Source organism: Otolemur garnettii, unplaced genomic scaffold (assembly GCF_000181295.1).
Source record: "Otolemur garnettii isolate 467f Iridium unplaced genomic scaffold, OtoGar3 scaffold00155, whole genome shotgun sequence".
Lineage (NCBI taxonomy): Eukaryota > Metazoa > Chordata > Mammalia > Primates > Galagidae > Otolemur > Otolemur garnettii.
The window spans coordinates 2,892,178-2,909,311 of NW_003852550.1; the positions used below are offsets into that span (position 1 = coordinate 2,892,178).

The 17,134-nt window shown below is 39.0% G+C and overlaps 1 pseudogene; it reads left to right on the forward strand.

The window, feature by feature from the left end:
- Window positions 1–14,969, forward strand: part of LOC100953925 — a 158,946-nt pseudogene extending 143,977 nt beyond the window's left edge.
- Window positions 14,970–17,134: the final 2,165 nt, after the last annotated feature.

Below are 17,134 nucleotides of genomic sequence, written 5' to 3' on the forward strand. Positions count from 1 at the left end.
TTTTTTTGGTTGCAGCCGTCATTGTTCTTTGGCGGGCCAGGCTGGATTCAAACCCGCCACCTTCGGTGTATGTGGCTGGCGCCTTAGCCACTTGAGCCACAGGTGCCAAGCCCAATTCACATTTCTTAAGAGAATTGATAAATATGGTGGTGTTCAGTTCATCTTATTTTGTGGAGGTGTATTGGTTAGTTTTATCATGCACCGTTATGGAAGCTAGGCTTTGTCCTTTAATTTCTGGCTGTCTTTACCTTGGTGATGCTTCATTATGATGGTCTATGCGAAAATGGCCTGAGTACTTTCCGAAGAGCTGGTCTTACTGTGGCAAAATTCTTCAATGCTTGCCTGTCAGTAAAATATTTCATTTCTCCACCAAATAGGAAACTTAGTTTAGCAAGATACCGAATCCTGGGCTGAAAATTGGTTTGTTTAAGAAGGTAAAAGGCAAATGACCACCCTCTTCTGACTTCAAAAGTTTCAACTGAAAAGTTTGCTGTCACCCTGATATTTTTCCCCTTGTAGGGAAGAAGTTGCTCTTGCTTTGGTGCTGACAGAATATTCTTTTTCATTTTAACTTTGGCCAAGTTAGTTACAATGTGTCTAGGAGTTTTGTTGTTTGAACTGAGTCAAGCTGGTGTTCTGAAAGTATCTAGTATCTGAATTTCTGGATCTCTCACAATGCTCGGAAATAATCCACCAGGATGTCCTAAAGTAGAGATGCCAAGCTTCTAGGACTCTCTTCTCTCCTTTCAGAACCCTATGATTTGAATGTTCATGAATTTTGTGTAGTCCCACATCTCTTTAAGAGCTAGTTCTTCTTTTGCTCTTTCCTTTTCTGCCTTTTTGAATGCTTGGGTTCGTTAAAATGTCTTGTCTTTGGTTTCTGAGATTCTGTCTTCTCTATGTTGTACTCTATTGCGGGGACTCTCTAATGTATTTCGAAACTTCTTGAATGTCTTTTTCAATTCCTAGAGTGCTACTATATCCTTCCTAATTATGTCCAGATTCTGGTCACTTTGTCTTTAATTTCACTTTTTCTTGAAATAGTTTTTGGCCTTCTTTTTGGATTTCCTTTCCATCTTCTCTTCAATTCCATTCATCTTATTTAGAATTCATACTCTAAATTCTATTTCTGTCATCTCAGTTTCTCTATGGATGGTATTTTCAGCTGTATCTCCCTTGTAATCTCTTGGGAGTGTTGATTGATTCTGATTTTTCATGATTCCTGGGTTCTTTTGCTAATTCCTCTTCATGTGTATTTTCAGTTTATTTACATGTTTATTATACTTTTTAAGCTGCGGTGTTAGATTGTCCCTAAAATATTATTAAGAGATAATTTAGATGGAAGGGAGTCCCCTAAGTAGCATCCAAGAGATCTGTTTCAAACCTAAAACTGTCTTGCTGAAATCATATCCAGATGCCCCAGGATACAGAGCTTGCCACGCCCCTTCACCACTGATTGAATGAACCACTGCTTACACCTGTGGTCCCTCCCACACACGGCCTCCCCCTCAGGGCTACAAAGTGTGAGGGTCTCTGAGAACTGGCCTTGCTGTCTCCAGGTTTGGTGGGCAGGACCCTCAGGTGACACACCCAGACAGGGGGCAGCTTGAACTGTTCCAGCCCAAGTGTCAGCTCCACTCTCCGACAAATTAACAGAGCTGCATTTTTGCCAGAGTCCAGGCTGCAACAGATTCTAAATGCCATAGCTTTCATCTGGGGTAAGTGAAGGGGAATCTGGGGCATGCCCAACTATTCCCACTACAGTGCCAGTCCTGAGGGCAAACAAATTCAAAAAGCCGTGGTCCTCACTGAAGTCTGGGCCACAGCAAATTTGAAATGCCATGGCTTTCACCTATAGTTGGGAATGGAAGCTCTATGGTTTCCCATCTGCTTCCTGGGAAATTCCCAGAGCTGGTTCGTGTAAGGCGAGACCCACCCCTCTCCAAGTCAGCAGGAGGGTGGTTGGGGTCCAAGTGACAGAGAGGCCCTGCTGGGCACAGATGTCAGACCTGCCACTCCAGAAGGTTGGGAAAGTTTCCCCCTAGCAGAAGGGAGACTCAGGTGAGACCTTACCTCACCAACGTTAGTGTAGTTGAGCCACCATTTCCTCCCTTAGCAGGACTTGGGGTGAGGAGCACTCAGTTCACCAGGGCACACAATGCAGAGGTCCCTCAAAGATCCTGTCAGACATGTTGGGATGGGGCAGGGCCCGCCTCCCTCTCCTCTCATGACTGGCTAAGGATCCTGCCAGTTGCCAGTGAAAGAGCAAGTGGCCTCTGTCATCCTTACTTTATTAGTTGGTATGGAGGCTGTGTAGGGGTCAAATCTGCTCCTTCACCTTTCTGGTGCCTGAGGATGGGGAGGCTCCTCCAGGTTGTCTGGGTCCGGCTAGTACTCTGACTCACTCACCAGGAAACAAGCCTCTACAGGAGGCAGTCTGTGGGGCAACCAAAGAAAGATGGGGGATGGTTTGTGCCTGCAAGGCAGCGAGGCACTGGAGCCAAAATTGCTCACTATTCTGCCAAACAAGAGGGGAGCCCAGAGGAGGATATTCCTAGGTACAGGAAAACTGGGACTTCCCTCATGGCACTCCTGTGGGGTGAGAGATCTTGTGATTCTCTACTTGGAGGGGCCCTGGGTGGGGTAGGGATTTTCCTTACCCTTCTATTCTCCCAGCTCCTCCAGTCTGGTCCACTCTATAAATGTCTTCTGTTCTCTTACTTCCTCTTTCTCGTCTTTGTCCCTGCAGTTTGTCTCAGTGGGGTTGCTGCGTGCCTTGATTTGTTCTCCTTGTGATCTACCCCCTAATTTCAACTTCTCCAAGTTTGTTTCTGTTTAATTTTTCTTCTTCTGGATGGGAACTTCTGGCAAAAGCTGCCTCTAGTGAGCCATCTTGCGCCCTCCCACCCCCGGCCACACTTTCTATTCCTATGAGAACTTGGTTCTAACACAGAAACAAGGGAGCAATGATATTTTTGAAAAAAGATGATTTATCAAGGGCCGCTATCATATTCTTTCTTACTGGTGTTACTTCCCCATATTACCCAACCACTTAAGCTGAAAGCAACGAATATTAGACAAGGAAAAGGTAGAACAAACCATTGTTCCTTTTCCTTTCAGTCTTTCCATAGTGTTGAGAAAGACAGTGTTGGGGGAATATCGGTGTAAAAATAAGTGAAGGGAAAACAGTGAGTTAGTTTTCTGCAGTGTTCTACTGTTCTGGTAAGAATAACATTGATAATCATGTATGGGCTGCAAAATACGAACTGTGTCATTTCAGTGATTCTACATATGAGTTTGATGATCTTATAATTGCTTCTGAAACTGCTATTGCATGATGTAAAGTGAATAATAAAGGGCATGCTAATAATCTAAAATTTTATTATTGTACTGCTTATAATATATCATTAACTAGCAAATAGAAAGCGCTATTAAAAGTTGAGGGTTATAGTTTTCCTATGAGAGCTATACATTAGTTTCATAATAGGGTTGAGTACATTGGATATTTTTTTCTTCCATTCTTGTGACTTAATAAAAAAATTAAAAAATAAAAGTTGAGGGGATGAAAGGCAAGCTGCAGAAGAAAGGGGAAATGATTTATATTTTACTACAGCTAATGGTATTTTTTAAAACAGAGAGCTCCACATTTTTGTTTTTCAATGAACCCTGTAAATTATGTGGTTGGCCCTCCTCAGGTCTGAGAGTGTTTCTGTTGCTTTTTGTTTTTGTTTTCATTTGCAGGTAGGGTGTTGATTCACCCAGGCAGATGTGGGCTGGGGAATATTCACTGCTCACAAAGAACAGAACAGAAAAAACTATTTTCCTCCTTCCTATTAATCTAAAACCCTATAATATCAATTCACACACTTCTGTCTACATAATTATGACAAAAAGGAATTCTTGAGTGATTTGGATGATGGAAATCTTTGATTTAAGTATGAAAACTTTCCTTTTTCTTAATGACAGGTGTGAAATTTCCATTCAAATTGAATTTTTCACTCAAATTATGAAAATAATGATTTCAACTCTTTGTCTTTTTCTTTCTTTCTTTTTTTTTTTTTTTACGAGACAGAGTCTCACTTTGTCTTCCTCTGTAGAGTGCTGTGGCATCACACCTCACAGCAACCTCAAACTCTTGGGCTTAAGTGATTCTCTTGCCTCAGCCTCCCAAGTAGCTGGGACTACAGGCACCCACCACAATGCCCGGCTATTTTTAGAGATAGGGTCTTGCTCTGGCTCAGGCTGTTCTCAAACCTCTGAGCTCAGGCAATTCACCAACCTTGGCCTCTCAGAGTGCTAAGATTACAGGCATGAGCCACTGCCCCCAGCCTCTTTGTCTTTTTCTATGTAACAATCACTAAACATTTTTTCTCTTGGAGGTTATCTAATTAGTCTAAAGCAGCAGTTCTCAACCTGTGGGTCATGACCCCTTTTTAACAATGAAAATACATTGCGGCATTAGGAAAGTTGAAAACCACTGGTCTAAAGGGTAAATAGCACCCTTCTCATTCATCCAGGCTAAAAACTTGACTGTCACCTTTGGTCTTGTCCCTTATAACCCACTCTAATTAGTTCTACTCTACAATAGTCCTGAGATCCATTTCTTCCTCTCCACTACCTCTTTACTATTCATGATTGCTCACCTGGACTGTTACAATACTTGGTTATCTAATCTCCTTGTTTCCAAATCCCGCAACGACTCTCCTCAAAGTTGTCATATTCACTATCTTAGAATACAACTCTGATTGTGTCACTCCTGATCCCAAATCCTTTAGTGGTTTTCCATTGCCCACTGGATGAAATCCAGACCCCTCAACCTGACATCCAAGATCCTTTAAAGTATGGTTCCAATGCACTTCTTTAACTTCATATCTTCACATCTTGACCCATAGCCAAAACTGACCTCTTGTTCTTTGTTCAAATATTTCATGGTGCTCATACTGTTCCCTTCCTGTTACCCCACAACTCTGCATCTACAAATCCTACCTATCCTGTAAGTTCAAATGTCAGTCTGCAATGCCTTTTCTTTATATTTCCAATGCCTAAAATGAAAATAATTTTCAATCCTTTGAAAACCCAAGTATTTTATTTGAACACCTCTTACAATATTTATCTTTCCACCTTTCATTAAAAATTTTTGCATTTTGTCAAAATTTTGTCATTTACACTAGTTTATAATTTACTTATTTATTTTGAGACAGAGTCTCACTATGTCACCCTTGGTAGAGTGCCATGGCATCACAGCTCACAGCAAACTCCAGCAATTCTCTTGCTTCAGCCTCCCAAGTAGCTGGAACTATAGGCGCCCGCCACAACACCCGGCTATTTTTTGTTGCAGTTGTCATTGTTGTTTTAGGTGGGCCAGGCTGGGTTCAAACCCACCAGCCTGGGTGTACATGGCTGGCGCCATAACCACTATGCTATAGGTGCTGAACCAGTACAATGTATTTATGTCAATAAATACTTGTGCTTTTATTATAATTATCTAGTATAATAATATAATATATGATATATATATATAATAATCTATCTTTAGAGATTTGAAACTCATGCCTGATCCATAGAATGTACTGAAAAATGTTAAAATGACAAATGGATGTATGGATAGATGACTGAATAATAATTTTTCCCCAGACAATGGGTAGAATACCAAGAGGGTTAATGAATATTAAAAGCCTTCTGAAATTCTCAGTTGAAAATCCCTTTAAATACAAAGTGTAAATATTTGACAAATGAAAAAAAACAAACAAACAATGACTTATAATGAGCAATTTTAGTTTTGGAAAAAAGGACTTGTATTTTAGTAAACTGAAACAAAACAAATAAAAAAATGGAATAGTTAATATTGTAGAATTACTTAAGATAAAAAACAGACCTCATAAATTCCTCATTCTCTTACTCTGTCACATTTTATCCCTGAAGTATCTTAGATCATGTCCCTTCCTATCCACTCCTACTGGCTTGGTCAATAATTTCATATTCTTTTATCTGTACCATTGCAAATTGTCTACCATTCTTGTTACTTTCAGTTTCACTAAACTATACAGATGCCTTAAAAGCAGCTAAAATAACAATAATTCCCTTATTTTAAAGCCTTTGAAGAACATACCATGCTCATGGCTGAGAAGAATCAACACTGTTAAAATATCTATACTAACCAAAGTGATCTACAGATTTAATGCAATCTCATTAAAAAAACTAACATCATACTTTAAAGAACTGGAAAAAATAGTTTGCTGTTTTCTATGGAACCAGAAAAACCCCAAATAGCCAATGGAATTATAAGAAATAAAAGCAAATCTGGAGGCATCACATTACCAGACTTCAGATTATAGTACAAGTCTATAGTAATCAAAACAGTGTGGTACTGGCATAAAAATAAAGACATAGATCTAAGGAACAAAATAGAGAACTCACAGATAAAATCAGCCACATATCACCATTTGATAAACCAAACAAAAGCATACACTGGGGAAAATAATTCCTATTTAATAAATGATTCTGGGAGCCCTGGTTAGCCACATGTAAAACACTGAAACTGGACCCTAAGCCCTCATCAATTAAAAAAATTATACAAGAATCAACTCATGCTGGATACAAGATTTAAATCTAATAATAAAACAATAAAAAATCTGGAAGAAAGTGTGAGGAAAACTCTTAACCATATCAACCTGGGGAAAGGTTTTATGAAGAAGACTGATTGGCAATTGCAGCAACACCAAAAATAAATAAATGGGACCTGGTCACACTTAAAAGCTTCTGCACACCTAAGGACACAACAAACAAAGCTAATAGACAATCCTCAGGATGAGAGAAGATATTCACATGTCATAAATCTGACAAAGGGTTAATAACCAGAATCTACAAAGAATGCAATCAAATCAACAAGAAAAGAACAAACCACCCAATTAAACACTAGGTAAGAGGCATGAACAGAACCTTCTCCCAAGAAGATAGATGAATGGCAAAAAAAAAAAAAAAAAAAAAAAGAAAAGAAAAGGAAAAATTATCATCATCCCTAGACATCAGAGAAATGCAAATCAAAACCACCTTGTGATACCACCTAACGCAGTGAGAATAGCCCACATCACAAAGTTCCAAAGCTGCAGATACTGGCATGTGTGTGGAAAGGGAGCAGCACTTATAAACTGTTGGTAGGATTACAAACTAATACAGCTTTAGAAAGGTGTATGGAAAATCCTGAAAGAGCTAAATGTAGACCTTCCATTTGATCCCACAATCCCATTACTAGGTATTTACTCAGAAGAAAAATCATTTTATTATAAGAATGTTTGCACTGAAATATTTATAGCATCTCAATTCACAATTGCAAAGATGTGGCAACAACTCAAGTGCCCATCAGTCCATGAATGGATTAATAAATTGTGGTATATGTATGCCATGGAATACTATTCAGCCATAAAAAGATGGAGACTTTACATCATTTTTTTTTTAACCTAGACAGATATGGAAAACATTCTCCTTAATAAAGTATCCCAAGAATGAAAAAGAAAATATCTCATGTACTCAATATTAATTTGAAACTACTAGATGAACAACTACAAGTCCACATGAGAGAAAAATACAACTAAATTCAAGAAGTGGATAGGAAGTAGGAGGAAGGGGGTTCATAAACTCCCAATGTAGCGGTATATGGCACACCTCCTGGGTAAAGAACTCAGCTACAACACAGACTTTACCTAACCAATGCAAAGAATGTAACCTAATCATATTCACTCTTACATTAATCTGAAATCAAAAAAGAAATAAAAACCTTTGCCTATTCCTCATTGCCTACATAAATATAGTATAACTTTTTTTACATAGGTATACAAAGTTTTCCAAAATCTGACCCAAATCTATTTGCAAAGATGATCATTGATTTTTTCATCATCTTTTCAGTTTCCTAATTTAAGAAAAAAAAACCCCATATAATTCAGGGTACTCTTTAATTGTAGAAGTCAAAGCTCAAATTTCTAGCCTCTCTTGCTGCTAGAAAGCAGGCACATAACCTAGTATTTGCCAAACAGGCACTTACGAGATGTTAATTTGCAAGTGAGCAACATGAAAAACTGGCTCTGCAAAGAGCTCTCATTTTTTTCTGGCACAAGTGCTGGCAGAAGCATCCAACTTTCAGGAGTAGCAGCAGCACAAACATGGCATTGGTACTGATGGTAGTAGCAGTTACAGTCAAGTTGAGTCCCTGGCAGTTAATGTTTGGCAGTAAGAGATGTTGCAATTTCTGCTTGTCAGGTCAGTTTTATGGTGTGTTTTGGGGTATTATAATTCCTGGAATCTTAGCCTTAAGCTTGTTTCTTCAGCCCTCCCAATGATACTATGAGCCACCTAATATCAATTAACAAATGTCTTTATTGCTTTAAATAACTAGAGTAGGTTTTGTTTCTTGCAAACAGAACTCTGAACAGATATGATCCATGTTTGGTCTTATTTTATGCATTCACACGCACAAATATTTCTCTCTCTCTCTCTCTCCCTCCCTCCCTCCCTCCCTCCCTCCCTCCCTCCCTCCCTCTTGTATTTCTACAGATCAAATACATTTGGGGAGAGAGAGAGGGGGGAGATCTCATTTTTCTGCCACATTTGATCTCGTGCATACTGCCAGATTACATTACTGGCTCATGACTCTATGCCTTTCCTTCTTTGCTTTCCTCTTCTTAACATGCACTCCATTCTCCCCACACTCCGAAATCTAGATCATTCTTGGTGCTCTTCAAAATAGGATACTGAAACACTTTGAACATATGTCCCAAGGACTCTCAGCCACCCTTTTAAGTTACTTCAGCACAGAATTCACAGCCTTCTTGAGCATCCCCAAAGTAGGCTGTCTTACAATGAAGTTCATATTCCTGAGGTTGTCCTCAAAGACATAGTACTTGGCACATAAAATTTCCCCCAATTTTCCTCCCCTTAAAGCAACTTGACTTCATTGTTTTGACAGAAGTTTTTTTCTTTAATTAAATTTAATATTTTAATTAAATGTACTCGTTTTTATTACAAAGAATAATACATAAGTATATTCTCACTGTGAAAAATTTGAGCAATGCAGGTGAGAACTTACCAGTCACCCTCCCTCCTCCGCTGTAGGAAAGGAAATACCTAATTTCAGATTACTTTAGCCCTGTCATACTAAAGGCGGATAGAGACTAAGAAGAACTTACAAAAGTTCACTTCCAGAGATAAATGATCACTAAAAGACTGACATTCAAAGGACCACAGAACACTTTCTCCTCTCTCCATATTTTACTCTACATTACAAAAGACATATTTACAGCAGTTACTTCTACCAAGTACATCAGGTCTGGGTATCAAGAAAAAACTACAAGATGTATGAAAAAGCAGAGTTTAAGGAGACATCAGATCAGACTCAAATATGGCAGGAATGTTGAAATTATCAGACTTAAAATTTAAAACAACTTTGAGTAAGATGCTAAGTACTCAATGAATAAAGTAGAAAATGCAAAAGAACAAATGGGTGATGTAAGGAGAGAGATGGAAATTGTAAAAAAGGACCATAAAGAAATGCTAGAGGTGGCTTGGCACCTGTGGCTCAAGTGGCTAAGGTGCCAGCCACATACACCTAAGGTGGCAGGTTCGAATTCAGCTTGGGCCCACCAAAAACAACAATGATGACTGCAATCAAAAAAATAGCTGGGCATTGTGGCAGGTGCTGGGAGCCTGAGGCAGGAGACTCACTTCAGCCCAGGAGTTGGAGGTTGCTGTGAGCTGTGATGCCATGGTACTCCACCCAAGGGGACAGCTTGAGGCGCTGTCTCAAAAAAACAAAAACAAAAAAAAAAAAAAAAAAAGAAAAAAAAAAAAAAAAAAAAAAAAAAGGAAAAAGAAAAAGAAAAAGAAATGCTAGAGGTAAAATACATTTTTGTAATAGAAATGAAAAACACCTTAGGTGGACTTACCATTAGACTGGACACAGGTGAGGAAAGAATCTCTGAACTTGAATATATCTCTGTATAGATGCCAAAGCTGAAAAATAAACAGAAAAAAGACTTAAAAAAAAAAAAAAGAACAGACTATCTAAGATCACTTGGACAATCACATAATGAGAAATTTTTTTTAAAAAAGAAAGAGATAAAGGAACAAAAAATGGAAACAATAATGACCGATAGTTTTCCCAAATTAATGTCAGGCATCAAGCTATGGTTCCATAAAGCTCAGAAAATTACCAAAAAATTTACACCTAGGAATATTGTCCAACTACAGAAAAGCAAAGATAAAGAATAGGCCAGGTACAGGGAGTCACGCCTATAATCCTAGCACTCTGGGAGACTGAAGGCATGTGGATCACTTGAGCTCACAAGCTCAAGACCAGCCTGAACAAGAGTAAGACCACATCTCTAGAAAATAGCTGGGCACTATGGCAGGCACCTGTAGTCCTAGCTACTCAGGAGACTGAGGCAAGAGGATCTCTTGAGCCCAAGAGTTTGAGGTTGCTGTGAGCTATGATGTCATGCACTCTACCCAGGGCAACAAAGTGAGGTTCCGTCTCAAAAAAAAAAAAAAAAGAAAAAAGAAAAAGAAAAAAAATGGGGGGAAGGGAAAAAAGAAAGATAATGAAAAAAGCCGTAAGTACAAAACACCTTAACTTACGTGAATCAAAAATAAGAACTATATCTTACTTTCTGACCTGTCCAAGAAAATCATGCAACCAAGAAGCAAGTACAGTGAAATATGTAGAGTAATGGGAGAAAAAAATTAAAAACTCCACCAACCTAGAATTCTGTACCATGCAAAATTGTCCTTCAAAAGTGAAAAAGAAATAAAGACTTTCATAGACAAACAAAAATTGAGGAAATTTGTTGCACTAAGCCTGCCTTGTAAGAAATGTTAAAAGAAATTCTTTTTTTTTTCCTTTGAGACAGAGTCTCAAGCTGTCACCCTGGGTAGAGTGCCATGGTGTCCCAGCTCACAGCACCCTCAAACTCTTAGGTTCAAGCAACTCAGCCTCCCAAGTAGCTGGGACTACAGGCACCCATCGCAATGCTTGGCTATTTTTTGTTGCTGTAGCAGTTGTCATTGTTGTTTTAGCTGGCCTAGGCCAGGTTCAAACCCACCAGCCTTGGTATATATGGCTGGCACACTACCCACTGAGCTACAGGTGCCGACCAAAGAAATTCTTTAAAGAGAAAAAAAAGTAAAAAGGATCAGAAACTCTATTTACATAAATAAATGAAGATAATTGGAAAAGGTATAAGTAACAATAAAATTAAATTTGTTTTCCTTTTTCTTAAAAGAAAAAAGATCTTTCTTAAAAGATACTATTGTTTGGCTCGGCGCCTATAGCTCAACCGGCTAAGGCGCCAGCCACGTACACCTAAGGTGGCGGGTTCGAATCTCCAGCTCGGACCCGCCAAACAACAATGACGGCTGCAACCAAAAAATAGCCGGGCGTTGTGGCGGGCGCCTGTGGTCCCAGCTACTTGGGAGGCGGAGGCAGGAGACTCGCTTGAGCCCAGGAGTTGGAGGTTGCTGTGAGCTGTAATGCCACGGCACTCTACCCAGGGGGACAGCTTGAGGCTCTGTCTCAAAAAAAAAAAAAAAAAAGATACTATTGTTTGTTCAAAATAATAATAGCAACGATATATTAAATTATATATATTTCTGTGCTTATGTATAAAGAAATGAATTATAGCAGTGATTCTAGGGATGGGAAAGATGAATTAGAATTATTTAATTACTATAAGTTACTTACACTACCAATGAAGTAGCATAGTGCCATTTGAAAGTGGAATTGGGGGCAGCACCTGTGGCTCAAAGGAGTAGGGTGCTGGCTCCATATACTGGAGGTGGTGGGTTCAAACCCAGCCCTAAAAACTTCAAAAAAAAAAAAAAAGGAAAGAAAGTGGAATTGGATTAGTTAAATGTATATTGCAAAATTTAAGGCAACCACAATAAAATAATGAAAGAAGTACAAGCGATTTGCTATAAAGGACAGAAATTATAATCATATAAAATGCTCAATTAAAACTAAATGGCATAAATAGAGTAGAAGACAAAATTTGAAACAAAGAATAAGGGGGAGAAATAGAAAATAATAACAAATGTGGTGGATATTAATCCAACTTACATTAGCAATCATTGTGAACATTAGTGGTTTAAATGCAGAAATTAAAGAGATTGCTTGAGTGGACTAAGAAACAAGACCCAAGGATATATTTCTTATTAAAAAACCTCACTTTAAACATGAAGACACATAGATTAAAAGTAAAAAGATGAAGAAGATTCCAATCACAAGAATACAGGATAGCCACATGTATAATATATTGATGTTAGACAGAGCAAATTTCAGACCAAGAAAAGATATCAGTGATAAAGAGGGGAATTACATAATGATAATCCAATTTCCCAAGAAGACGTAACAATCCTTAATGTATATAAGGACTGCTGTGCCTAAAAACTGATAGAACTACAAGGAGAAATAGATGACTCACTATTATAGTTGGAGACTTCAAAATCCCTCTATCAGAAATGGACAGATCTAGCAGGCCAAGAAAATAAATTGTAAGGACAGAGTTAAACTAAATACCATTACTCAGCCAGATATAATGAACATCTATAGATTACTTCATTGAACAACGGCAGACTACACATTAATCTCAAGCTCATGGAACATTCACCATTGATCAACCACATGCTAGGTCACCTAATCAAATTTAAAAGAATAGAAATCATGTAATATCTACTCTCAGACTACAATGAAATTAGAAATCAATAACAGAAGGATAATTTGGAAATCCCCAAATAGTTGCAGATTAAACAACACATACCTAAAAGGCATGTAGGGGGTGGCACCTGTGGCTCATTGGGTAGGGCTTGGCCCCATATACCGAGGGTGCAGATTTGGCCTGGCCAAACTGCAACAACAACAAAAAATAGTCAGATGTTGTGGCTAGTGCCTGTAGTCCCAGATATTCAGGAGTCTGAGGCAAGAGAATTGCCTAAGCCCAGGAGTTAGATGTTGCTGTGAGCTGTGACACAACGGCACTCTACCAAGGGCAATAAAGTGAAACTCTGTCTCAAAAAAAAAAAAAAAAAAAGCATGTAGGTTTAAAAAAACTTCAAAATAAATTAAAAAATATGTTGAACTAAAGGAAAATGAAAATACAACTTATTAAAACTTGCAAGATGCAGCAAAAGCATTCTTTTTTTTTTTTTTTTGAGACAGAGCCTCAAGCTTTCCCCCTGGGTAGAGTGCCATGGCATTACAGCTCACAGCAACCTCCAACTCCTGGGCTCAAGCGAGTCTCTTGCCTCCGCCTCCCAAGTAGCTGGGACCACAGGCGCCCGCCACAACGCCCGGCTATTTTTTTGGTTGCAGCCGTCATTGTTGTTTGGCGGGTCCGGGCTGGGGATCCGAACCCGCCACCTTAGGTGTACTGTGGCTGGCGCCTTAGCCGGTTGAGCTATAGGCGCCGAGCCAGCAAAAGCAGTCTTAGAGGAAAACTTATAGCATTGAATAATTATATTATGAAATAATAATAATCTAAAACCAATAACCAAGCTTTCACCTTATGAAGCCAGAAAAGAGGGCTCAAATACAACTCAACTTTTCCTAACAAACGTAAATAATGTAACCTAATTGAATGTACCCTTATTGTAATCTAAAATAAAAAAGAAAAGCAAATTAAATCCAAAGTAAGCAGAAGAAAAGAAATAAAAATCAGGGGAGACGTCAATCAAATTGAAAGCAGAAAATCAATAAAGGAAATAAATGAAACCAAAACCTGGTTCTTTGAAAAGATTAATAAAATTGATAAGCTCCTAACTATGAAAAAAAGGGAAGAGGCTCAGTGTCTGTAGCACAGTGGTTATGGAGCCAGCCACATACACCAAGGGTGGTGGGTTCAAACCCCACCTGGGCCAGCTAAACAACTGCAACAAAAAAATAACCAGGCATCGTGGTGGGTGCCTGTAGTCCCAGCTACTTGGGAGGCTGAGGCAGGAGAATTGCTTAGGCCCAAGAGTTTGAGGTTGCTGTGAGCTGTGATGTCACAGCACTCTACTGAGGGTGACATAGTGTGACTCTGTCTCAAAAAATAAAAAAGAAAGAAAGAAGGATAAAAAGGGAAGAGAATGCAAATTACCAACATCAGAAATGAAAAAGGGCCATAGCTACTGATCTTATGTACATCTTTAAAAGACTAATAAATATTATAGGGTGGTGCCTATGGCTCAAAAGGGTAGAGTGCTGGCCCCATATGCCAGAGGTGACGGGTTCAAACCCAGCCCCAGCCAATATATATATATTATAAACAACTCTATGCTCACAAATTTTGATAACCTAGAGGAACTGGACCCCTATCTTGAAATGCAATTTGTCACACAAGAAGAAATAGACCCTCAAGGGCTCTGGGCTCCAGTGCAACTGGGGCAGCCTGACCACCCCATGGGGGCCATGTGCAGGCTTGGTACATGGAGGAGACCCCCAATGACCCCAGGCAGCCTTGTTGTCCTGAGCCTGGCCACCTGGTGGGCTTGGAACAGCTCTGCTAGTTTGGGGTGCTCTTCTAGAAGGTGGATGCTGACAAATATGAGAATGATCCAGAATTAGAAAAGATTGGAAGAGTGAGAAACTGCTCCTGGATGGACATAATAACCATAACCAAAGATACACTACTGAACTATGAAGAAAAGATTAAGATGTTTTATGAGGAGCCCTTACACTTGGATGATGAGATCCCATGCCAGCGGGTACTTTGATGTACGCGATGCAGAAGACAAATGGATCTGGATCTACATGGAGAAAGGGGACATCATAATGCTCCCCAGGGGAATCTATCACTGCTTCACCGTAGATGAGAACTAAGTGAAGGCCATGAGGCTGTTCGTGGGAGACCCAGTGTGGACGGCATACAACCGGCAGGGTGACCAATTTCCACACCCAGAAACAGTACGTGAAATTTCTGACACCGACAGCACAGCAGTGCTCCTGAAGAACTGACACGTGCCTTGTGAAGGTCCCGAACACGGTAACTGACTGGAAAATAAATCATTTTCTCTTAACTTTTGTATGGTAGACTTGAAGCTAAATTATCTTTCCTATGCAAGATTATTTGATCAGAATATTGTTTAATGAAAGGAGCTAAAACTTGATTTTTACATGAGAGGAACTTGGGAATGTGAACAAAACCCCTGCATTTTTTCTTATTTGATCAAGGCTAGCAGTCCAATAGCCCACATTGTGTAAGTAAATCTTTCATCTCAAACACACGGGAACATTTCGTCTCCTGACACACAGTTCCTCAGATTCCCGTTCCGGACGTGATGCCACCATGCTTGCTTTGTATGAAGGTGTCATAGTAGATAACACAGCTAACCAGACAAGACACTTCCTCCCAAAATTACACCTTGTGGTGGAGAAAGGTGTGCGGGAAAACCTCACTTGAGGGGCACACTCTGGAGTTGCTAACACCACTTCCTTGTTTAGAATAAAGGAACCACCTTGATTTTTTTTTTTTTTTTATTGTTAGGGATTCACTGAGTGAAAAAACAACCCAGGTTACAATGATTGCATTTGTTAGGTAAAATCCCTCTTATAATTGTGTCCAGTCCCCAAGAGGTGAGTCACACCCAGTGACCCCCATCCCCTTTCCTTCTTCCCTCTTACTGCACCCCCCTTCCTCCACGCCCACCATGTCCTCATATCAGAATTGAGTAGGTAGTATTCTTGCCCCTCCATTCTTGTGATGCTTTACTAAGAATAATGTGTTCCACTTCCATTCAGTTTACTACAAAAGATGTAAAGTCTCCATCTTTTTAATGGCTGAATAGTATTCCATGGTATACATATTCCACAATTTGTTAATCCATGGGTTTGTGCCTTATATTCAGGTGTATGGGGCGTTTTTCATGATCCAAACCACTCCTTTTAGAGTCTCTGTAGGACTGTGTATGTTCATAATTAATTTATATATTATCTGTGTTAGTATTGTTTCTGTGTGAGATTTCTAGGTTATTTTGAAATCTAGCTTTTGAATTTTAATGAGAATTGGTACATTATTTTTCTCCTTAACAATTCTGAGATACAGTTATGCCTACTTCGTATAATCTTACAAAAACCCAAAGTTACCTATATGTTTTACAAGGGCAAGTTGTTTCCTAAGGATTTTTATCACCTCCATACTAGTCTGTGGGGTCCGTTTCCCACTGTACAGAGAAAACTCCAAGCCTTAGATGTTTGAGTAAACCCTGTCTCAATTTTAGGGTTAAAATGTGCATGGGTAGCCTGGTAATAACACAGATATCCCAGGGCTGGCTTCTGTCAAGTATTGTTCTATTTCAATAATTAAAAGATGTGCTGATCTACTGGCTTGGGGATTTTTTTAAAGATTTATTTCTAAATGATCATTATAAATGGAACTTGTTCATTTTTAAAGAGGAAACATTAAAAAGAGATTATTACTTAAAAAAAGAAGAAATAGACAATATGAATTGTCCTATACCTATTGAATAAATTGAATTAATTATTAATAATCTTCCAAAGCAGAATGAACCAGGCCCAGATAGTGAATTCTACCAAGCAGGTGAAAGTTTAAGGAAGAGGGTGGCACCTGTGGCTCAAAGGGGTAGGGCACTGGCCCCATATGCTAGAGGTGGTGGGTTCAAACCCAGCCCTGGCCAAAAACTGAGAAAAAAAAAAAGCAGAAAAGCTAAGAAAGAATTTATATCAGTTCTCTACAGTATCTTTCTGAATATGGCAGCACAGGGAATACTTCCTACCCATTTAGAGGTCAACATTATCCTAAAACCAAAACCAAACCAAGGCATTACAAGAAAACTACAGACCAATATCTTTCATGAACATAGATGACAAAATTCTCAACACAATATTAGCAAATCAAACCCAAATATGTATGAAAAGAATTATACATCAGGGACAAGTGGAATTTGTGCCATGTCTGCTATTTCATATAAGGCTATTTCAACATTCAAAAATCAGTAGTGTAACCCATCATATCAATAAACTAAAGAAGAAAAATCACAGTCATATTAATAGATGCAGAAAAGCATTTACAAAATCAGCACTGATTTATGATAGAATCTCTCAGTAAATTAATTAGAGATATGGCTCGGCACCTATAGCTCAACCGGCTAAGGC